The 24509-nt window shown below is 42.5% G+C and overlaps 1 pseudogene; it reads left to right on the top strand.

The window, feature by feature from the left end:
- Positions 1 to 3481: 3481 nt before the first annotated feature.
- LOC142500293 (U2 spliceosomal RNA) lies at positions 3482 to 3656 on the top strand (annotated as a pseudogene).
- The last annotated feature ends 20853 nt before the right edge of the window (positions 3657 to 24509 follow it).

Genomic DNA, 24509 nt, shown 5'->3' with positions numbered 1-24509 from the left:
GTAATAGGAAAGATAGTGGAAGAGGACCAGGTTTGCGCAGTACCAGGTAGGCAGGTTACAGAGAATCTAATCTTAATTAGGACTAATATTGTATTGCAATGAGAGGCAACAGCTAGGTAGTTGTAGCCTACATAGATTTTGAAAAGGCCTATGACAGGCTGTCGCATTGCTTTTTATTTAAAGTGTTAGAAAAACTAGGGATCCAAGGCGGGTTAATGAAACAAATAAGAGGACTGTACAATGGAGTCTTTAGTAAGGTACTGGTTAATGGGTTTTTAACAGATAAAATACCGATAAAATCCAGTGTAAGACAGAAATGCCCATTGTCCCCAATTGCTTTTATATGTGCAATTGAACCTTTGCTAAACGAGATTAGGTGGTCAGAGGCGTGGAAGTCCCAGGGAGCGGAGGTAGGAGTGTGAAAGTCCTAGGCTATATAGATGACGTTACACTAATATATACATCCCAAGTAGCGATCAAAAGAGCTAAATTTCATGTAGAAATGTTCTGTCAAGCCTCTGGGTTTAAAGTGAACTGGGACAAAAGCAGTTGTAAGGCTTTTGGTCCCTGGAGGGAGCTGGAAGAGTGCGGAATCTTAGTTGAAAAGCAGCACTTAAAAATCTTGGGAGTATGGTTTGACGAAGACTTAAAAGGTGAGGAGAATTGGGAAAGTATTGGTGAGAAGATAACTAAAAAAATTCAGTTTTGGTCGTTTAGGAGATTATCAATAGAGATGAAGGTTTTAATTACGAAAGCCTTACTGATACCTATTTTGTTATATTTGGGGATGGTGTTCCCCCCAACAGATAGATGGTTAAAAAAAGTAACAAGATTTTTGTTTGTTTTTTTGGGGGGGATCAGAAAAAGAAAAACTGAAAAGACAAATTTTATACAAAGAAAAGAAGAAAGGGGGAAAAGGCTTCCCTAATTTGGAAGTAAACATGGAGGCGAAATATGTACAATTTTGCTTCACGTTAGTAAATAACAAGGACAATAAGGCAGCATGTCTGTGCAGGTACGCAGCTGGGAGTTTGTTAAGGAAACTGGGTTGGATTAAAATAGATCTCAGAAAACCTGTGTGCTTTACAACCCCGGAGAGTTATGGGAGGATAGAAACATTTATGAGGAAATTTGATATGGAAAAGATCGATAAAAGCTTTTGGGGAGATAATAGAAAAATAAAGAAAATAATAAGCAATAAAGAGAGCATCAAAAACATTGGAGGATTAAATGAGAAGCAGACTATAGTAGTATGGGAGAATGTGTGTCAAAAAGACCTAACAAACAATCAGAAAGACTTGGCGTGGATGTCGGTACACAACTGCTTGCCAGTAAGGTTTTTTCAGAAAAGAAGAAATCTAGCAAGAACTGAGGTTTGCCCAAGGGATGTATGTGGAGGTTCTGAAAATCTTGTACACTTATTTTGGAACTGTTATTTTGTTAGAAATGTGTGGAGATGTTTGGGGAAAATTATTAAGGAGGTGACGGGGATAAAAAACAAAAAACTAGAGTATGAAATGATGATGTATGGGCTATGTGAAGGGAGTGGGAAGAAAGTGAATGTGCTATGGAAAATAGTTAATTGTGTGAAAGAAGTGATGTGGGAGGTACGAAATGTGTTGATTTATAGAAAAGAAGTGATAGGAGTGAATGTGTGTGTGAGAATGATATTAGGGAAAATGTTTGGTTTTTTTGCTTGATACAAAAAGGTGGGGAGAAAGAGGAAGGAGAAGATCTCTGGAAGACAGGAATGTGGAGGAGATTAATTGTAAAGATGTAAAGGGAAAGTAGATCTCGAACATCATGGAGATATATCATGGTAAAGAGTAATATGATAAGTGTGATAAGATTGTACCATAGAAGAGTATGATGCTTGAAAGAAATATGTATTAAGAGAAGGAATGGAAGAAGGTATTGAGAAAATAAAAGAGGAGGTTCTTATGCTTTTACACTAAGGTAGAGAACACGGATGATATTTTGTTTTGATGAAGTGTGTAAGCACTATGTGCTTTGTTTTGGGTCCTTAGTGTGGAGTATCGGAGAGTAGAGGCGGGCCGATGCTCCACTCCACAGCACAGGCTGTGGAGTAAAAGCTTAGGAGATGATAAGGGACAGGGGTATTGTGAAGCGAGATGTTGGTTTAGCAACCCCCCTCCTTTGTGGCAGCGCGGTCTCGGGTGCCGCCGGAGCCAGCGACGGACCCGCCGGCTGCTTCCAAAGGTGGGGGCCGGAGCAGGGAGCGGTTAGAGCCTTAGGAGGCTCGGCGGCGCACCCGGCTAGCGGGGGCCGCCATTGTGGTTGCGCGCGCATGCGCGGATGAGGCCAGGGAGTTCCGGCAGGCCATTGAGTTGTGCATGCGCAGTGCAGTCGTGCACGCAGCCCAAATGTAGGGATAGCCTCCACGGGACTACAATTCCCAGGAGGCTAACGGGCGAAGGTACTAGGTGCCCTAGAGTGGCCAATAGGGCTGGAGGATTGCCCTGCTGGGAGAAGAGATACATTTTGCAGGGTTTTGAGGAGAGGAGCAGTTGGCGCCAGGAGAAGCTAGGGGAAGGAGGTAGGGTGCAGGAGTCAGTGACTCCCTGCATTAGGCCAGCAGCCCCCAAGGCCCCAGCTAGCCCTGAGTCACCCAGTAGTGTGAGTGGTGTCATGGACAGGCCCCAGGTTAAGGACCCTGCCCCTTACTATCCAGAGTCAGTCAGGGACCCAGCAGATGCTGCGCGTCCATCCAGAGGTGTGGGCTCAGACCTTCGCTGTCGCTGCAGCAGCCATCCGGGTGGGATCGCCCCGGACGGTAGTTCCTGTATAAAGCCGACATCCGGATCCTTTGTGAAGTTCCTTGGCAGGCCCGGGCACCGGAGTGCCCGGCAGGTAATCAACAAGGGCACCAACGAGTCATACCATATTCACACGGAACATAGCGGCTGCGCAGTCACACATATCTACCTCACTTGCAGGTGGGGTAATACTGTGTGGGGTTACTGGACATTGGGTGGGATCATCCGGTGGAGGTGGAGGTAGCGTCCTGCGAGACGCAGTAGTTAGTGTCTCCTTTAGGGAGGGACACCTGTTGATATATGTGCATATGCTATACAGTAAAGTCATTGGTTGTTTAACATACGGAGTGTGGAGTGATATATATATTTTCCTGCGAGGAACCCCTCCCCCTCTGGTGGGAGCCATCGCAGGTGGAGGCGCTGCACCAAGTACGAGGTTCTACATATTGTCATACGTACCCCAGGCTCTCCGTGGCGGAGGCTTAGGCCTCCTGTGAGCCTAACAGGTAAAGCACCACCCTGGGTAATGCATATAGATTCCCTCACCTACACCCTATCTGTGATTGGGGGGGGGGGGGAATATGGGTTACATATATATATATGCATATGTTATGTGTTGAAATGTTATGGGTTCCTGTAATGTACGGGTGGTTTATTTTTTTTCAAAAAGTATATGCTGTATTATAAAAAAAGCTGTACAATAAAAACCTTTAAAAAGAAAAAAAATCTGTTCTCATCAGTTTAATATCTGATACGTCCCCTATCAGGGGACCATATTTTAAATGGATTTTTAGAACAGGGAGATGGAAGAAGAGCTTGCTCTGTCCACTCCACGCATTGACCTGGTATTGCAGTACCTCCAGGACCGGTGCACTTCCCTTTGGGGATATTTGGCTTGTATCAAAAAATAGAAACAAACAGCGGGCAAAAATAGAAGCATGCTCTCCTTTTTTGGCTCTTTCTTTTGCAAAGAAAGAAGAAGAAATTCGCACAAAATAAAGCCTCCTTCTTTTGCTGTGTCTTGTTCATTCTTTTGCCTGGCTTCCTACTTTCTTTTCAGCTTGCTTGGAGCAGGAGTGCCACCTGCTGCCTAATTCAGTCCGAACGAGCAGATACCTAAGAAACTCTTGTTGAAGCTGTATCCAGCCAGCCTGCATAGGAAACACTTCAGCAGCAAGCAAGCAAAAGCCTGTCTTGCTGGCTTGATGTCACAATGGGTGGCTGAAATGACCTGAACTGAAAAGTCCTGCCACTGCCTGCTAGCTGGCCAAGTTTCATGGCAGCCCAGACAAGTCGGCGAGCAGAGAAAAAGTGGGCGGTTCCTATGCAAATGAACAGATGAAGACTGGTGCCGGTAAAAGAACTGGAAGCATGTGTCTTTTTGGCTGTTTTTTGGCCATGTGGCCCCAGTGTGTGTGGCTGCTTTTCTTTGCTACATAGAAAGTCTTTGGCTTTTGCACCCGTCGTCGTCGCTGCTGCATAGACTCCCCGGAGCTGTGTTGGAAGGACTGAGTGAGTGGAGGCAGGCATGCTGGGGGGGAGGAGGCAAGCGGGCAGCAGGCGACTCCTGGCTCCCTCCTTTTTTCTTTTCTCCCTAAAGCGTAGTGCCCCTGGCCATCGGGCGGCACTCGGGCAGGGGCCCATTTCTGGTTATCGCTTCTCGGCCTTTTGGCTGCGATCTTTGTGGTCACCTGCTGAAGGGCCAACGGAGAGAGGGACTGACCCCTTGGCATCGCCCGAAAGGGCTAAAGCTCCCTGCTGCTTTTGGTGGGGCGCACCCAATCTTGCGACGGAATCGATATGGCGGCTTTCTATACGGGAGCGCGCATGCAGTGAGGATCCATGCGAATGAGGAAGTGCGAGGACAAGTATCACTGAAATACGTCATGGAGAAAATCTTGAGAGACCTGCTACGCGTTGCAACCGGGAAGCTGTTTTGTGTGCAGGACTTTCCACGCCAAGGTAACTACGACGTGACCTTTAACGAGCCAAATGACGCCTTATGGGCGTATGAAAACTTCAAGAGGAGTAGAGAGGATGATAGACTTCGAGGGGTGTCGATGCAACCTTGCTACATGATGGAAGAATTGCCCCTCACCGTACATATGTTCAACCCTTGCATGAATACGGAGGACATTACCACCTTCCTTAAGAGGTATTGTATTTCGGTCAACGGAGGCTTCAAGCAATCCAATAACTGGGGTGTCTTTAATGGAAAACATAAGTTCTGGGTGCAGTTCAAACCAGATGATTCACGTGTGGGCGGAGTTTGCCAGCCTCCAGCCAATTTTAGCATTGCAGGAAACAGGGGATACCTATGGTACCCTGGCCAACCAGAGTACTGCCGGAAATACTTCAATTATGGACACACCCAAGAAAATTGTGTCAGGTCATCTGTGGTGTGTAGAAGATGTGGGCTGGATCGGCATGTGGCTGCAAAATGTGATGCACCGCGTACTTGTGACTTATGTGGAGAAGCCAACCACGTCTCGAGACAATGCCCTAAACGGACATATGCGCAGGCCGCAGCGGCTGAGCAGAAAGCACACGAAGAAGGAGGCGAAATCGAAGAGGTGGATACTATGGAAACCCCGGAGACGGAAGAAGTCGCAGAGGTGTCAGAGAGTGAGCTATCAAGCGACATAGAGCCAGAGATGGGGTCAGTAACCCTGGCAGAGGGAGAATAATCTCTCATGGGTGAACAAGAAAAGGCGGCCCCAAAGCTTACGGAAGAAATGGAAGTTCAGATGACCCAAGAGAAGGGAAAACCCGCAAAGCGTAAAGCCGGGGAAGGAGGTGGTTCAGCGAGTAAGACTCGGATGACGTCTATGGAAGAGAGAGATAGCGAAATCGACACAGCAGAAGACCATCATATTACAGAATATTCATCGAGCTCGGAAGCCCCAGAGAGCACAGGCCAGAGCATCGATGATGACCACTCATCATCAAGCTCAATCGTGAGTTTTGCATCGGATAAAAGTGTGTCCCAATTTGAGACTGTGATCGGTGTAGTCCAAAGAAAAGGAGGGGAAGACACATGAGTTTTTGGTTTGGGGACTTTGGATATAGAACTTTTTTTTGATTCTGATGCTTATTATATGCTCTTTGAACGTGCGTAGCATAAGGGGTGCAACTCGCAGAGCTATGGTCCTGGACTACATTAAACACTCAAAGTGAGACATTATATGCCTGCAGTAATGCGCTTTAAAGCACGCCCCAAGAGAAGGGGAGTGGAAAGAGGGACCAGCAGTGTGTTCACCAGGGAGCGCATGCGGGAACGATGGCATCGGGATCCTGGTTAAAAGTCACAGGGTGAAAATAACCCAAATGGTGATAGTGGAACCTGGAAGGGTAATGTCAGTGGTATTAGAGGTGGGGGGTAATAGACTTAGACTTTTTAACGTATACATGTCCCCAAGAAGGAAGGAAAGGAGAGTATTATTAGAAAAACTTAAATTGTTCCTACCGGGTGGTGATGGGTGACTTTAACTGCACGGTGGTGGGGGGTGACGGAGAGGGGGTAGGAGATTGTGTAGGTGTGGACAGCACGGGTGTTTTGCTCCAAAAATTAATAGAAGACCTTCATTTAAGTGACCAGGGAAAGCGTTTGGTCCCAAAGGAGAAGCGTTTCCCTTGGAACAGTGACAAAGGAACAGCCAGATCTCGGATCGACTTTTTCTTGATGCGAGGTCTTAAGGGGTGTACGGTCACTCAAAAAGAAATTGTGTTCACTGACCACGTATGGATGGAAGGGAATATATGTTTAGGTAAGAATGCAGAGCATGGAAGGAGTGTCTGGAAACTGAATGTGAGGCTGCTTGAGGATGAATGGGTGAGAAACGGGTTTGAAAGGATGTACGAAAGGTTGCAAATGAAGAAGGATGAATATGTGGACCTGAGTGAATGGTGGGAGATGGTGAAAATGGAGACTAAAAGTTTTTTTTATAAAGAGAGGATGTGAGAGTAGAAGGAAGGAGAGAGAGATGTATGAGAGGTGGCATTTGCGCCTTAATTTTTTGCATAAATTGAGGAATTTCGGGGAGGAGGTAGAGTCAGATATTAGGGAGGCTAGGGAGAAGATAAAGGGGATGCTTGAGAAGAAGGGAAAATAACTAATCTTTCAAGCTAGGATAGAAAGGGCAGAAAAGGGTGAAAGGTGCACGCGCTTCTTCTTCAAGAAGGCGTATGCAAGACAAGAATATATGAAGAATGTAAAAGACAAAAATGGGTTGGAGGTGACTGAAAGGAGAAGAATGCTGGAAGTGATTGAGGAGTTTTATAAAGAGTTGTATGAAGTGAAAGGAAGGGATGAGAGTTTTGAGAAAGACGTGTTCAATGCACTAGAGAGGGTTTTGGAGAAGAGAGACCAGGAGTTATTAGACAGAGAAATTACAATAGGAGAATTGGAAGAAGCCCTGAAAAATGGGGAAAAAACTAAGACCCCTGGAAGTGACAGTTTGCCCTACGAGTTCTATCAGACATTCTGGGGAGTCCTAGGCAGGGTATTCCTAGAGGTTTGTGGTTCATGCTTGAGGAAAACAGAGCTCCCAAATTCGATGAGGGAAGGCATAGTGATTCTAATCTTTAAGAAAGGGGACAAATCAGAGCTTTCCAACTGGCGGCCGATTACTTTACTGAACTCAGACTATAAACTTAAAGCCAAAGTTTTAGCCAATAGAGTTAAAATTATAGTTGATCAAATTGTTGGGGAAGAACAGGTATATGCGGTGCCAGGAAGACAGATTGGAGAGAACCTAGTCTTACTAAGGGACGTGATTGAGGATTGTAAGGGAAGGAAGCAAGCCGTGTTAGTTTCAACTCTGAATTTTGAGAAAGCATACGACAGGGTTTCTCATGATTTCTTGTACCATGTGCTTGAGAGAATGGGGATCCCTGGGAGGTTTTTGGGGTTTATCAAAGTATTGTATAAGCACGCCTATAGTCGGATTCAGGCTAATGGCTTCCTGACAAAACGAATAGATGTTAGGTCGGGCGTGAGACAAGGGTGCTCGTTCTCTCCGGTCGTATTTATTTGTGCGTTAGAACCACTTGTTCGTTTAATTAATCGAGACAAATTCATAAGAGGGGTAGAGATTCTGGGGAGTAGAGGCCGGAGCGTCAAAATCTTAGCATATATGGATGACGTAACTTTAGTTTGTAAGTCGTCAGTCGCCCTTAAGAGAGCTCTATTCCAGACAGATATTTTCTGGCAAGCCTCTGCTTTTAAGATCAATAGAGCTAAATGTAATGTTAAGGCATTTGGAAAGATAGAAGGGTTAGGGGAACTGAATATTCCCAGTGTTGAGGGACCCCAAGAGGTGTTAGGCCTCAGTTTTGATAGTAAATTGGAGGGGACGCAGAACTGGGAGAACCTAGAGGCTAAGTTGAGTAGGAAAATAAGTTTATGGTCCATGAGAGCATTGACCCTTGAGGAAGGAACTTGATAATAAAGTCAGTGTTCCTCCTGAGTATATTATATATCGGCCTGATTTATCCTCCAACGAATGAATGGTTACGAAAGATTTGGAGGTTGTTGTGCACCTTTTTTTGGGGATCCAAGACAGAGAAGTTAAGAAGGAGTAGAGTAGTCAAATCAAGGGAAAAAGGGGGGAAGAGCCTTTCAGATCTGGAAGTGTTCTTGTATGTAAATTACATTAGTTTTTATATACATAGAGTAGGTAGGAAAGAGCTTCTGTGTTCGCTGCGATCAAGGTCGTAGTCAGGCACAGGACTGTGAGACCCGGCTCCGTGGCCCTGTGGCATCGTCCCTAGGGGACTAAAGCCACCCGCTGCTTTTGGGGAGTCGCGTCAGGCAGATGAAGAAGAGATCATGGCGGTGGGAGCGCCTACGAAAAACACGATCCGGTTTCAGTTGGATGAGGAGACGCGGACGAAGATTTATTTGCAGAGTTTCGTTAATAACGTGTTGATTTATTAGACAAACTCCTGAAAAAGGAAATTCGGAAGGTATTAGAAATGGCCTACTTAGAAGAATATATTTAGGTCAACAGGGTGCCACGAGGACTGAGAGTTAGTAAAAAAGCTTCTCTCGATTTAGAAGAAATAGAGTTTACAGTAAGGTGGGAGACCATACTGGATACATGTGGTAATGATCTCATGAAATTGTTAATTAGACATCACCAATTTACCCTAAAAAAATTAGACTAAGATATTAATATAATAAGAGCCAAATTGGAGCCCTTGAAACACTGTCCCACATTTCAGGAAAGGAATAAGAAACTCTCAACAGAAATAGATATCATAGAGAGGAATCTAGAGATCTCCAAAAATTTAAATTTCAAAAGAGACGAGGAAGACTACAAAGAGGGACTAAACAAAAAATGGGATGAGTGGACAAAATAAACCCAATGATAAAAGCAGGGACGGGAGTACCTACACACCAAGAAGACCTAGGTTTAACTCCACTGACTATAACTCAACAAATCATGTAGTTAATAAAAGCCCAGCAAAAGACCCTCCTACCAAATTGGACAAGAAAAGCCCTGACAGATATGTAGACAAAAAACAGGAGGGAACAAAAAAGACCACCTCATGATAAAGAGGCGTACCACACATATAGACATTATCATCATGAGAGGCCCCGACATTTCTGGGAAGGTGAGAGAAGATATGATCACAGGGATAGAAGAGATCATTACCGTAGGGACGATCACAGCCAGGAAAGACGCCAAGGCTGGGGCACTAGATCCCAGTACGATAGGGAAGCTAGAGGAGAAAGACCAGCATGGAGAGGAGAAAGGGAGCCATATAGAGAGAGGAGAGAACGTTCAAGACCGAGAGAAAGAGAAACAGAGAGAGTAAGATATCTGAGCAGATCACCAAACAGAAGCCCTGTATGGGAACGTACAAAGAAGGGAACCACGGTGGCTTTTTTTAGAACAGAGCACACCACACTTCCATACATCAAAAAACAAATTCACAGTTCTAGCGGACCCAGGGACGGAGGAAAAGAAACAAGGGAAAAAAAGAGAAAGAGAGGAAAGAGAGGTAGAAGGAGGTCTCCAAAAAAAAACAAACGAAGTAAAAGGAGTTTTTAACATTAGTAAGGCCAATTTGACTGACACACAACTTAATTTCATAGCTAGGGGCCTCAATTTCGCACCAGCCACCAGACCAAGTGGGTTCACCATGTTCATGGATGCGAATACATTTTTGAGGCAACTAACTATGAAAAGGTTCTTCCTTAACATGGATGCCCAAACTAGAGACACTTATAACATCACATTGGTGGGAATAGAAGAAAAAGAAAACTTCATCCACACAAGGTTGAAAGAGAAATCCAAGTTCAACCCCACTAGCAGCAAAGGGCATCACTTGGAGGTGTACCACCAGCTGATATTAGAAGACCTAGAGAAACTAACAGCCAATAAAAAGAAAAACAAGAAAAAACACAAAAGCGCACCAAGATGAGAGATAGATATTGTATTAGCAACAAATAATAAAATTAGTAACTTACATATAAAATTTCTTTAATAATCCCCGATTCTGGTGTCTATCACAGGAGTAGGGCATCACATAGGAAGTATGAAGGGTAATCTCAGTTCTGAGAGATCAGACCCGCGCGCTGGGGCTGTCTCTGTTCACTCTCCTGTCCTCCACGTGTGGTAGCGTGGTGCAGAGTGTAGCACACATGTGCAGGAACCGGGGCCTTCAATAGGTGTCCTTAGGATGCCTGTCCGTTTTTGATAGCATAGAAACGATCGGAAATAAGCAGGAACGGTACACTTGAGTGTGTACTGGTGGTGGGTAGTAAAACCGCCAGCCACAACAGTCGCGACGCGTTTCGTTTAACAAAGTAAACTTCTTCAGGCGATATCTGTGGTTGCAATAGGTGCAAAATCTGTCCACGAATGCTTTCTCAGGATTACTTTAAATCTAAAGCGACAGATATTAGATATGAAATTAATAGCTACATCGATTGCGTAACCACTCATGTCATTTATATCCTGCAATGTGGATGTGGTTTACAGTATGTGGGCCGTACTAAACGTCAGCTCAAAATTAGAGTGATGGAGCACCTCAGAAATATCACTAATATTCCCAAGCTACTGGCATCTAATAAACCATTGACACATCTGTTGTCACACTTTAAGGATGTCCATCAGTGTAGCACTATAGGGGTTAAATATATGGGCATCGAACATATAACAACTAATGTACGGGCTGGTAACATAGATCTTCAGATTGCAAAAAGGGAGCAATTCTGGATATTTACCCTCCAATCCAAGTACCCGGGGGGCTTGAACGACTATGTGGAATTAACCCCTTTTTTGAGGTGAAACCATGCATACTGCAATTTGATACAAACATTGGTCTAATACCTTTTTTTATCTGTTTTTTATCTGATTTTTTAGCTACTTTATCATTACAGTGGTTTTTATTCATTTTATAAGCCCTTTTTTTTTTTTTTTTTTTTTTTTCTACCTCCTTTTTTTTTCTTCCACTTTTTCTTCAATTCTTCCCCTCCCCCCACCCACCTTTCCATTTGTTCTATTTCCCATATTTTAAAAGTTATTTATATGTCATTTAATGTTATTAATGTTGTTATCCAGTATGCACATATACTTTGTTTTTTATGCTACTACTATGCATATTTTATTGCACTTGACTATTTGGGACACATGATTTTGGCTCCCCTTTAGGGTCTGTTTACCTTTCTATTTACACTTATATATATACTCAATTAGTGTAATTCATTACTGGATTAAATGCACTAACAGGGAGGTCTTCCTATTGTGGCCCGCCCCTATCAGTATATGAGCCTGATTGGCCATGCAGCCATTAGGTATTAACCAATGACGCACAGAATTAGACCTATAAAGGACCCCTAAACAGGTGTCCCAGATATCGCCTGAAGAAGTTTACTTTGTTAAACGAAACGCGTCGCGACTGTTGTGGCTGGCGGTTTTACTACCCACCACCAGTACACACTCAAGTGTACCGTTCCTGCTTATTTCCGATCGTTTCTATGCTATCAAAAACGGACAGGCATCCTAAGGACACCTATTGAAGGCCCCGGTTCCTGCACATGTGTGCTACACTCTGCACCACGCTACCACACGTGGAGGACAGGAGAGTGAACAGAGACAGCCCCAGCGCGCGGGTCTGATCTCTCAGAACTGAGATTACCCTTCATACTTCCTATGTGATGCCCTACTCCTGTGATAGACACCAGAATCGGGGATTATTAAAGAAATTTTATATGTAAGTTACTAATTTTATTATTTGTTGCTAATACAATATCTATCTCTCATCTTGGTGCGCTTTTGTGTTTTTTCTTGTTTTGCTGATATTGGTATCACCATCGGGGTTCCGGTGGAGACCACATTTGGAGGTGGGGGAGACACCTCATAAACACAGAAGCAGCAAAAGAACTGAGAGGGACCAACACTCCAAGTTTAAAGAGCCAGAGCGCGGACTGAACTTTTCATTGCCAATAAAAAGAACTTTAGAGACAACTTGAGTAAGGCTGAGAAACAAGCACTGAAAGAACTATCAGAGGATAGGTCCATCACCATCAAGCCGGCCGACAAGGGCGGCGTGGTGGTGATGGATACGGACTACTATCTCTTGGAGGCCAATAGGATTTTGGGGGATGCGGTAACATACCAGAAATGAACTCATGATCCCACAAAATCTCACAAACAGGAATTAGATAAAATTCTAGAGAGATGCAAGACCTTAGGTATCCTTAGCGATAAGGAATGGGGGTACATACACCAAGATAAACCAATCCTACCTGTATTCTATTTCTTACCAAAGGTGCATAAATACATGGAAACTCCACCAGGCAGGCCGATTATATCTGGCATTGGGTCCCTAACACAAAATCTGTCGGAATACTTGGATTACTTCTTACAAAAGTAATTGTTATAAAACCTGCTGATAAAGGGGGGGTATAGTGGTGATGGATACTCAATACTATCTCCAGGAATCAATGAGATTACTTGGAGATACCGCCACTTACCTCCCCCTTGCAACTAATCCTCTAGGCCGGTTTGAAATTGAACGTACAACTTTGTTAAATAAAGGCCTTGAAGAGGGAGCAATATCCCAGCAAGAATCAGAGATTTTGAACACACAGTTTTCACGTACACCAATCTTTTATTTTATCCCTAAAATACATAAAAGCATCACACAGCCCCCTGGCAGACCTATCATTTCAGGTATAGCATCACTCACTTCTAATTTATCATTATTTATAGATCATCACCTCCAACCTTTGGTTCACCAGGTCAGGTCCTACTTGCGCGATACAACGCACATTCTACAGATACTGAGAGATCTGGAATGGAAGCCTGAGTATACATGGGTAACTGCAGACGTTACATCGCTGTACACTACCATTCACCATGGGAAAGGTTGTCAGGCTGTATCACGTAAGTTAGAATCAGACTCCACTACATCCACAGCACTTAAAACATTTTTATTAGACAGTATTAATTTTATTTTAACACATAATTATTTTCAATTTAATTCACAATTTTTTCTACAGGTCTGTGGATCAGCGATGGGCACCAGGTTTTCCCCGAGTTATGCAAATATTTTCATGGACAGTTGGGAAGAAGATTACATTTGGAACAACTGTCCCCTCAGGGCACACCTGGTGCTCTGGCGCCGTTTCATAGATGACGTTATATCTGTTTGGTTTGGTATCTAAACCTCAACGATAGGGATCTTTCATTCACTTTTAGTCACCATAAGGATCACATAGAGTTTTTGGACCTGAGTATCTATATAAGTAACAACCGAATAGAAACGAAGACATATTTTAAATCAGTTCAGGCCAACAACTACCTTAGGGCTGATAGTCAGCACAATCCGGGCTGGATCCGGAATATTCCAAAGGGACAGCTCATCCGCCTGAAGCGCAACTGCTCAAACCCAGAGGAGTTTGCAACCCAGGCGGATGAGCTCAAAGATAAATTCCGTGATAGAAAATACCCAGAGAGTCTGCTTGAGGAAGCGTCTCTTCAGGTGGATAAAATTGAGAGGGATACCCTTTTGGAATATAAGAATAAAAATCAACAGAAAGGTAAAGAGCAGAACAGTGGTGTGGCTTTTGTTACTCAATATAATGAGATGGCACCAAAAATCCGCCAGATTTTAAATAAACATTGGCCAATTCTTCTGTGTGATAATACTCTAGCACAATGTCTTCCAGATAGACCTAACATTATCTTTACAAAAGCATCAAATATTAAAACCCGATTGGCTCTGAGTTGTCCTCTCGATCGCTCAAAACCTAAAGTAGCTATTACTAGTAAGGGCTTTTTTAAATGTACCAATTGCACAGCTTGCACATTTAGCTTTACCACTAACACCTTTAAATCAAATGTTACCTCCAAAATATATACCATTAAATCATTTATAAATTGTCACTCTACCTTTGTGATAAACTTATTACAGTGCCCCTGCGGCCTACAATATGTGTGCAGGACAGGTAGGTGCTACCAAAGAAGGGTATATGAACATATTTATAATATTAAGCGAGGTTTAACCACACATAGTGTTTCTCATCATTTTAGCATCCATCATAACCAAAGTCCAATTGGACTAAGATGCCAAGCAATAGAAACTGTGCAGGTCAACTGGAGGGGGGGAAATCAACTCAATCAGATCAGCAGGCGTGAAGCCTACTGGATCTATGAGTTGAAGACCCTCTCTCCTAACGGTCTTAATATTGACTTTGATCTAGGTGTCTTTTTAAAATAAAAAAATTTTAAATAAAATTTTTTAAAATAATTTTCTAAAATAATTTTTTAGATAATTTTTAAAATGATATTTAAAATTATTATTAAATTAATATTTATATATTTTTAATATATTTCTAATTATTAGTCCCATTCCTTTTTTAAGGTGAGAATACAATATATATGTCATTATATTTCCATCCATCAACTAGCAGTCAGATTTATGTACTGTATGTATACATTATAATATGTCTCATCTGTACGTTTTATGATAATCATAGGTATGAGAGCAACAAGTGTTGATATATGATTATATTTGTTATCCAATTGCAACTAGGATAGTATGTGTTAGTGTCTGTGTTTTTGTGCTCGTTTTTGTATGTTAGCTAGGCAGTACTTATACAGGACATGACTGACAGGGGCTCCAACCAATTAAGGTTAATACAGGTTAATTCGATTGGTATATTTTTTAGCCAATGGTGTTCTCCTTGTCAGTACTTAAAGAATACATGGACTGTGTCTAATATCCCCTGAAGTGTGCATGCGCACGAAACGCGTTGGGCAGTTTGTGAGAGTGTTTGCATTGAGCAGAGCAGAACAATACAAGAGCGCAACGGAGTACAGAAATAGGAGAAGGGAGTTCCGGTGACTTGTCCCGCCCTTAGTGACGTGTTTCCGGCTACGGAGCGACAGACGGCATCAGGAGAACTAGCCCACGGTGACGCACATGATGATGCAGAACTAAGGAAGTGCTTGGAGTCTCCCCCGATCGCCACGTGTCCATCAGCAGCCACCGCCGGACTACACACACTGTTTATCCCTGCCTGTATTGTTTGGACATCTTGTAAGTAGGATTCCGGTTTTACACACCGGATCCAATATCTGCTCTAGGCAATTTTATTGTGTTTATTAAATTACTCTTTTACCATTTGTCAGCCTACCTGTCATTGTCGTATGTTTGTCTTGTCTTATGTGTTTCATGTTTAGTCATACTCTGTTGCACTATGATTTTTCCTCTTTTCTCCCTTGCATCATATATGTTATTTGCTGCTGTGGAGCCTGCTGTCTAAAGATTGGATTTTCTTCCATTGGACATTGTCGCCATTCTTTGGACTACACTATTGTTCCTCCATTTGGACTTTGAGGCGCCGGTCTGTTTTGTTTATTTCTTACAAAAGCATGCAATAAGGGGGAGGTCATATCTTAAGGACACAACACAGGTCATAAATCTGCTTGCGGATGTACAATGGCAGGACGACTTTATATTAGCTACCTGCGATGTAAAATCATTGTACACAAGCATCCAACACAGGGATGGCCTTAAGGCAGTTGAAAGGATTATGACAAAGGATACCCTGATTTTAGAGGAACAACGTAATTTTATAATTGACAGCATCAACTTTATTTTAACACACAATGCCTTTTGGTTCAATGGTGTTTTTTACCTCCAAATGTGCGGAACCGCAATGGGGATCAGGTTTGCGCCCAGTTATGCAAATATTTTTTTAGCTGACTGGGAAGAAGCCAATATTTGGTCTACTCACTCTTTTAGCGCAAACCTGGTCTCCTGGCACAGGTATATAGATGACGTATTATTTATATGGAAGGGGGGAGAAACCGAGCTGATAAACTTCATCAAACACATTAATGACAATAATGTTAATTTAGAGTTCACATCTGAACATAGCCAAGTGAACATTAATTTCCTGGATCTAACAATCTATATAGATAACTCAGAAATTAAAACCAAAACTTTTTTAAACCGACGGATGCTAATAATTTTTTAATGACATCTAGCTGTCACCATCCTATGTGGCTCCAGAACATACCGTATGGCCAATTCCGGAGAGTGAAAAGAAACTGCACAGATGATAGTGTATTCAGAGACCAAGCGCACACATTACAGGGGAGGTTTTTAGAAAGAGGCTATCAACCGGAATTAATAAAATCAGCAGTGGATAAAACAAATGCACTACCACGCAGTGACCTACTGACACTAAAAGTGAAAGATAGAAATACCGATTTTAAAACACCCTTTATCACTACTTATAATTCAGATGCCACAAAAATACAACAAATTATCAAACGACATTGGCATGGCAGAAAGGAAGGAGCAGATAAGATAATAGTACAGGCTGAAAAAAAAATGAAATGCATGCTTGCTAATGCAAGAAGCCTGACAGATAAAATGGGGGAGCTTGAATTAATAGCTGCAAGGGAGCAGTATATCATAGGCATTACTGAAACATGGTGGGATGACACTCATGACTGGACAGTTAATTTAGAGAGTTATTCTCTTTTTCGGAAGGATTGAACAAGTAGAAGGGGAGGTGGGGTATGTTTATATGTTAAACCAGATCTAAAACCTATTATAAGGGATAATGTCTATGAAGGGAATGATGAAAATGTAGAGACTTTGTGGATAGAAATTAGCAGTGGAGGTAAAAGTATAAAGAAAATGTTTGTGGGAATATGCTATAAACCGCCAAATATCTGTGAGATTGAGGAAGCTAAAATACTTTTGCAAATGGAGAAGGCATCAAAACTGGGTCATGTTTGCATAATGGGGGATTTTAATTATCCAGACATGGAATGGGGCAATGAGATTAGCGTTACAACAAAAGGGAACAGGTTTTTGGGGGTGCTTAAAGACAATTATATGACCCAAATTATTGAGGAACCAACCAGGAGAGGGGCAGTTCTGGATTTGGTCATATCAAACAATGTAGAAGTAATATTCAAGTCCTGGAACATTTGGGTAACAGTGATCATAACATAGTCTCATTTGAAATAAATGATCAAAAAACAGATTACTTGGGTTCAACAAAGACCTTCAACTTTGGAAAGGCAGATTTTAATAAACGGAGGTCTAATCTAGTAGTAATACAATGGGATGATGTTTTTGCAAGGAAAAATGTAGAAGATAAATGGGCAGTCTTTAAAACATTGTTAGAAAAGCACACGTATCAGTGTATACCCTTGGGTAATAAGTATAAAAGAAATAAGTCAAAACCAATGTGGTTAAATAAACAGGTGGGGGAGGAAATGGACAAGAAGAGGAAGGAGTTTAGATTCTTTAAGTCAGAAGGGACGGAGACATCGTATCAGAATTATAAGGAATGTAACAAAAATTGCAAAAGGGCAATCAAATTAGCAAAAATGGATAATGAAAAAAGGATTGCAATAGAAAGTAAGGTCAACCCTAAAAAATTATTTACGTACCTTAATAACAAAAAAATGAGAAAAGAAAATATAGGACCCTTTCAGTGTGAGATGGGTAGGCAGATTATTGGAGATAAGGAAAAAGCTGAGGTATTAAACAAATTCTTTGCCTCTGTGTTTACCAGGGAAGAATCACGTTCAATAGTAGTGCCGCAGGAGGAAGCCACAACTTCCATATTAATGAACAATTGGTTAACTGAGGAAGAAGTTCATAAGCGACTTGAAAAAATTAAAGTTAATAAGGCACCTGGCCCCGATGGCATACATCCAAGAGTTCTCAAGGAGTTAAGCTCAGTAATAGCAAAACCATTATATTTAATATTCAAGGACTCCATTTCCACAGGCTCAGTACCACAAGATTGGCGTAAAGCAGATGTGGTGCCTATATTTAAAAAGGGAGCTAGATCACAACCGGGAAATTACAGACCTGTAAGCCTGACTTCAATAGTAGGGAAACTACTTGAAGGTTTAATACGGGATAATATTCAGGAATATCTAATGGAAAACAAAATTATTAGTAATAGTCAGCATGGATTTATGAAGGATAGATCTTGCCAAACTAACCTTATTTGTTTCTTTGAGGAGTTAAGTAGGAATTTAGACCAGGGTAATGCAGTTGATGTGGTCTACTTAGATTTTGCAAAGGCTTTTGATACGGTTTCACACAAGAGGTTGGTGTACAAAATAAAGAAAATTGGACTCAGTAATAATATATGCATCTGGATTGAAAACTGGCTGAAGGACAGACAACAGAGGGTTGTTATAAATGGATCATTTTCAGGTTGGGCTAAAGTCGTGAGTGGAGTACCTCAGGGATCGGTACTGGGACCCCTGCTTTTTAACTTGTTTATTAATGACCTTAAGGTTGGGATCGAGAGCAAAGTCTCCATCTTTCCTGATGATACTAAATTGTGTAAGGTCATAGAATCAGAGCAGGATGTAATTTCTCTTCAGAAGGACTTGGAGAGACTGGAAACGTGGGCAGGTAAATGGCAGGTGAGGTTTAATACAGATAAATGTAAGGTTATGCATTTGGGATACAAGAATAAAAAGGCGACTTACAAATTATATGGAGATGTATTGGGGGAATCCTTGATGGAGAAGGATTTAGGAGTGCTTGTAGACAGCAGGCTTAGCAATAGTGCCCAATGTCATGTAGTACAGTAGCTGCAAAGGCAAACAAGATCTTATCTTGCATCAAACGGGCAATGGATGGAAGGGAAGTAAACATAATTATGCCCCTTTACAAAGCATTATTAAGACCACACCTTGAATATGGAGTACAATTTTGGGCACCAATCCTAAGAAAAGACATTATGGAACTAGAGAGAGTGCAGAGAAGAGCCACAAAATTAATAAAGGGGATGTACATTCGAACTTATGAGGAGAGGCTAGCTAAATTAGATTTATTTACATTAGAAAAGAGGCGTCTAAGAGGGGATATGATAACTATATACAAATATATTCAGGGACAATACAAGGAGCTTTCAAAAGAAATATTCATCCCACGGGCAGTACAAAGGACTCGGGCCATCCCTTAAGGTTGGAGGAAAGGAAATTTCACCAGCAACAAAGGAAAGGGTTCTTTACAGTAAGGGCAGTTAAAATGTGGAATTCATTACCCATGGAGACTGTGATGGCAGATACAATAGATTTGTTCAAAAAAAGGTTGGACATCTTTTTAGATGGGAAAGGTATACAGGGATATACCAAATAAGTATACACGGGAAGGATGTTGATCCAGGGATTAATCCGATTGCCAATTCTTGGAGTCAGGAAGGAATTAATGTTTCCCCTTACTGGGAGTTTTTGTTTGCCTTCCTCTGGATCAATAAGTATAGATATAGGATAAAGTATCTGTTGTCTTTAGCATAGGTTGAACTTGATGGACGTCTTTTTTCAACCTCATCTACTATGTAACTATGACATTGGCATGTGGTACAGTCAGATCCGGTTCTTAAAGATCACATTCCCAATGTTCCGAGAGTGATTTTTAGAAAAGCTCCATGCATAAAATCCAAACTGGCTCCTAGCATCTTCAGAAAAGAAGAAGCACCTAAGACCCAGAGTTGGCTGCCCCCACCAAAAGGCTTCTTTGGGTGTTTCAGCTGTAAGGCATGCAAGCAGGTATCCAAGGGGGAAAAACAGTGTTTACCTCCAATGTAACAAAAGAGACTTTTAAAATCAAACAGACTGTCACACAGACTACATTGTGTATTTATTGTCATGCCCATGTGGACTCCAGTACGTAGGCCGCACCTCAAGATCTTTGAGGGTCCGCGTGCTGGAACACATGGGAAACATACGAAAGCAGATCATGACACATAGTGTTTCTAAACATTTTAGCCTGTTTCACGAAGGCAACTAAGGCGTCTTGACCTATAAGGGAATAGAGAGAGTGGACAACCACTGGAGAGGTGGAGATAGGCTACGTAAGCTGTGCCAACGAGAAACGTATTGGATTTATAAATTGAAGATGCTAACCCCCAGAGGTCTTTATATAGACATAGACCTGGGGTCTTTTATGTAGCCTTTCTGCACTTCTCCCTTTTCCTATTTGAAGATTCATTTATTACCTATCTGGAGGTCATCACACTATTAATTCGCAGATTAATTATAGATCTAATTTTGAGTACTACTTTATTGTATTCACTATTTTTTTATTTTTTCATAGATATACCTATTGAGGCTTACAGTGCTCACTTCAATTCTTGGACATAAAGACCAAAAGATCAGTCTGATACATTTTTCATCATTTTTTGTAAAGGTGGTATTTTAGCATCATTTTTAGCATCATTTTTACTCATTATACACTTTTAACAACATAACACACAAACTAATTATGTCATTAGACATATGATATATTAGCAATGGGTTATCAAACCTCTTTTTTCTCCCCATAACTTAATATAAGATTTCAGTGTGAATTTAAGAATATTTTTTAGGTCCCCCCACAAAATATTAATTGACACTCTACAAGACATCTTTTTTGTCATCCAGGGAATTTATACCCCCTTAACACACTCCATGGGTTCATATTCCCATTATGTTCACGTCCGTATAGACCTCATAATGGACTCTTTCACGCTCTGATGCGTGTAAAACTTGTTACCACAACAACGCACAAAAGACTATGGGATGTTTCAAACCCAGCGGTATCCGCAGCCAGCACCCACAAGGATGGCCACTACTTAGACCTGGTTTTCACTAAAAACTTCTCTCTCTCCGATTTCTCCATTTCCCCTTTTCCTCTCTCTGACCATCATCTCATCTCATTCTCTCTATCTCGCTTCTCCCCTTCTCCACCTCCATCTACCCCCCGGTTCTGCAGAAACCTGCGCTCTATTCACTTACCTGACTTTGAGTCCACTTTACGCTCCTCCCTCTCCTCTCTCAGCTCTGCTACAGACCCTGAAACCTGGTCAGGAACTACAACTCTGTCTTGTCCTCGTCTCTTGATCTACATGCCCCGCTTTCTCTCTGCCGCCCTCGCCCTTCTAACCCTAGACAATGGCTAAATTCCCACACGCGCATGCTGCGTTCCTCCACTCGTTTCTCTGAACGCCTCTGGAGGAAGTCTCACACTTTCGCAGACTTCCTTCACTACAAATTTATGCTATCCTGTTTCAACTCTGCCCTCTCGCAAGCTAAACAAGCCTACTTTTCTACTCTAATCAATATGCACAAGTCTAACCCACGCCGACTGTTCTCTGTCTTTGATACTCTACTCAAACCACCCTCAGCTGCCTCTCCTTCCTCCATCTCCGCTCAAGACTTTGCTGACTATTTTAAGGAAAAGGTGGAATCCATACGTCAGAACATCCCCTCTGTTTCTTCCTCCCATCCTACACCTCTTCCTAACTCTCCTCCTGCCTTCCTTGACTCTTTTTCCACTGTCTCAGAGGAGGATGTGTCTCTGTTGATCGCCTCTTCTCCCTCTACCACTTGCCCTCTTGACCCCATTCCCTCCCATCTCCTAAAACCTCTTGCTCCTACTATAATCCCTACGCTCACACACATTTTTAACTCCTCCCTCTGCTCTGGAACCTTTCCATCCTCCTTCAAACATGCAACAGTCATACCATTACTCAAGAACAGCAAGCTTGACCCTACCTGTCTTTCTAACTATCGACCTGTCTCCCTCCTGCCTTTTTTCCTCTAAACTCCTTGAACGTCTTGTATTCTCTCGATTGCTCCATTTTCTCAACACCTATTCTCTCCTAGACCCTCTACAATCTGGCTTCCGCACTGCTCACTCCACATAAACAGCCCTCACTAAAATAACTGACGACCTCCCTGCTGCCAAAGACGGAGGTCATTACACTCTGCTCATATTACTCGACCTCTGCAGCATTTGACACCGTGGACCACCCTCTTCTCCTTCATATTCTCCATACTCTTGGTATTCGGAACAAAGCTCTATCCTGGATCTCATCCTACCTCTCCCATCGTACTTTCAGTGTCTCTTCTGCTAACACCGCCTCCTCCTCCTCTATTGATCTCTCTGTGGGGGTACCCCAGGGCTCTGTCCTGGGACCTCTTCTCTTTCCTCTGTATACACTCTCTCTAGGTGACCTAATAACATCTTTTGGGTTTAAATATCACCTCTATGCTGACGACACACAAATATAATTTTCAACACCCGACCTTACACCTGCTGTACAAACCAAAGTTTCTGAATGTCTCTCTGCTATATCAGACAATAGAGAGAAATGCTGCACACCTCAAAATAGAAAAAATTGATACAGTTACCGGTGCTCCAGTGTTAGAACGAAAGCCTGCAATCAGTCCTGGATATATGAACAAAGGAACATAGGGCACAACGGATTTAGCATATCCAAACTCATTTATTGAGCCAACACAACGTTTCGACCATGATGGTCTTTATCAAGTGACAATGCTATATCATCCTGGATGGCCCTGCGCCGCCTTAAACTCAACATGGCTAAAACAGAGCTCCTCATATTTCCTCCCAAACCTGGCCCTACTACCTCCTTCCACATTACTGTTGGAACTACGATCATTTACCCAGTAGCCCAAGCACGCTGCGTAGGGGTCACACTCTACTCCTCTCTCACATTCGCCCCTCACATTCAAAACATTTCTAAAACTTGTTGCTTTTTCCTCCGCAATATAACAAAGATACGCCCTTTCCTCTGTTGCTCAACTGTTAAAACGCTGACTCAGGCCCTCATTCTCTCCCGTCTTGATTACTGTAACCTCCTGCTGTCCGGCCTTCCTGCCTCTCACCTGTGTCCCCTACAATCTATCCTAAATACTGCTGCCAGAATCACTCTACTCTTTCCTAGATCTGTCTCAGCATCTCCCCTCATGAAATCCCTCTCCTGGCTTCCGATCAAATCCCGCATCTCACACTCCATTCTTCTCACTTTTAAAGCTTTACACTCTTCTGCCCCTCCTTACATCTCAGCCCTAATTTCTCGTTATACACCATCCAGACTCTTGCGTTCTTCTCAAGGATGTCTTCTTTCTACCCCCTTTGTATCTAAAGCCCTCTCCCGCCTTAAACCTTTTTCACTGACTGCCCCACACCTCTGGAATGCCCTTCCCCTCAATACCCGATTAGCACCCTCTCTATCCACCTTTAAGACACACTTGCTTAAAGAAGCATATGAATAGCACTGTGGATATTCTGAACACATGATACATAAAGCTTGGCCCACTGCAGACACACTTACCAGAACTCCCTCCTACTGTCTCTGTACGTTCTCCCTACCTACCAATTAGACTGTAAGCTCCTCGGGGCAGGGACTCCTCTTCCTTAATGTTACTTTTATGTCTAAAGCACTTATTCCCATGATCTGTTATTTATATTATCTGTTATTTATTTTATTACCACATGTATTACTACTCTGAAGTGCTATGTACATTAATGGCGCTATATTAAGACATACAGTACAATACAATAGTTTCAAACCCAGCGGTATCCGTCAGGACAGTAACGTAAGGCGCATGCGCGATCTATTGGAGGAAGCGCACGCTTTAAATCGAGAGGGCGATACACACAGACATCACGCCAGATGCGCATGCAAATCCCTGCAGGATGCGCACGCATCAAACAAGATGGCGGCGCCCGTCGTGTCAAAATGAGACATCAGATTGAAGAAGAATAGAGATTGGCCAGAGACTACATAAAACGACAAGCACTCAGCCATTCGACATCTAACGAGCCTGAGGAAGCCCTGCATAGTGCAAAACGCGTAGCTCTTCATCCGAGACAGTTTGCAGTCATCATAGAGGAGACAGAGGTGACGTGGTAACTCTCCATCCGGATGCGGAGACAAGAGATCCCTTACCACCAACCACTGCGTGACTCCCCATGCTGTTTGTATTTCCCCTAGAAGCAACAGTTGCTTCTATGTTTTAGCATCCATTCGTTTATTTTCATTGTATACCATTGTTTTTGTTTTCACCTTTTTATTGCATATTCCTTTAATAAAGTTAGTACCTCCCTTAGACCTCAGTGTCCCATAGTCTATTTTTACCCCTCACATCAGCGCCAAGGAGGTTTCCACCACAGGAACTAGAAGCTTAAAAGAAACTTCTACAAGTGTGTACTCACACTGGCCCGTGTGAGTATTTGGTTTTATTTATTACTCTGCACCCCTTCCCCCACCTCAATTATTAGGTGACCCTTAGGTCAATTTTCTGTATTCATCTGCAATCTGTTGCAAGATGGCCACAGACTCCTCTATCTGAAGACCTGTATCAATCTTTGACACGAGTGATAACAAGATACCGCTATAGGAGAACACTCACATTAGGTCGTGTGAGT

Source organism: Ascaphus truei, chromosome 7 (assembly GCF_040206685.1).
Source record: "Ascaphus truei isolate aAscTru1 chromosome 7, aAscTru1.hap1, whole genome shotgun sequence".
Classification (NCBI taxonomy): Eukaryota; Metazoa; Chordata; class Amphibia; order Anura; family Ascaphidae; genus Ascaphus; species Ascaphus truei.
Note: the sequence above shows the minus strand (reverse complement) of the source record. Positions and strands in the feature narration are given on the sequence as shown.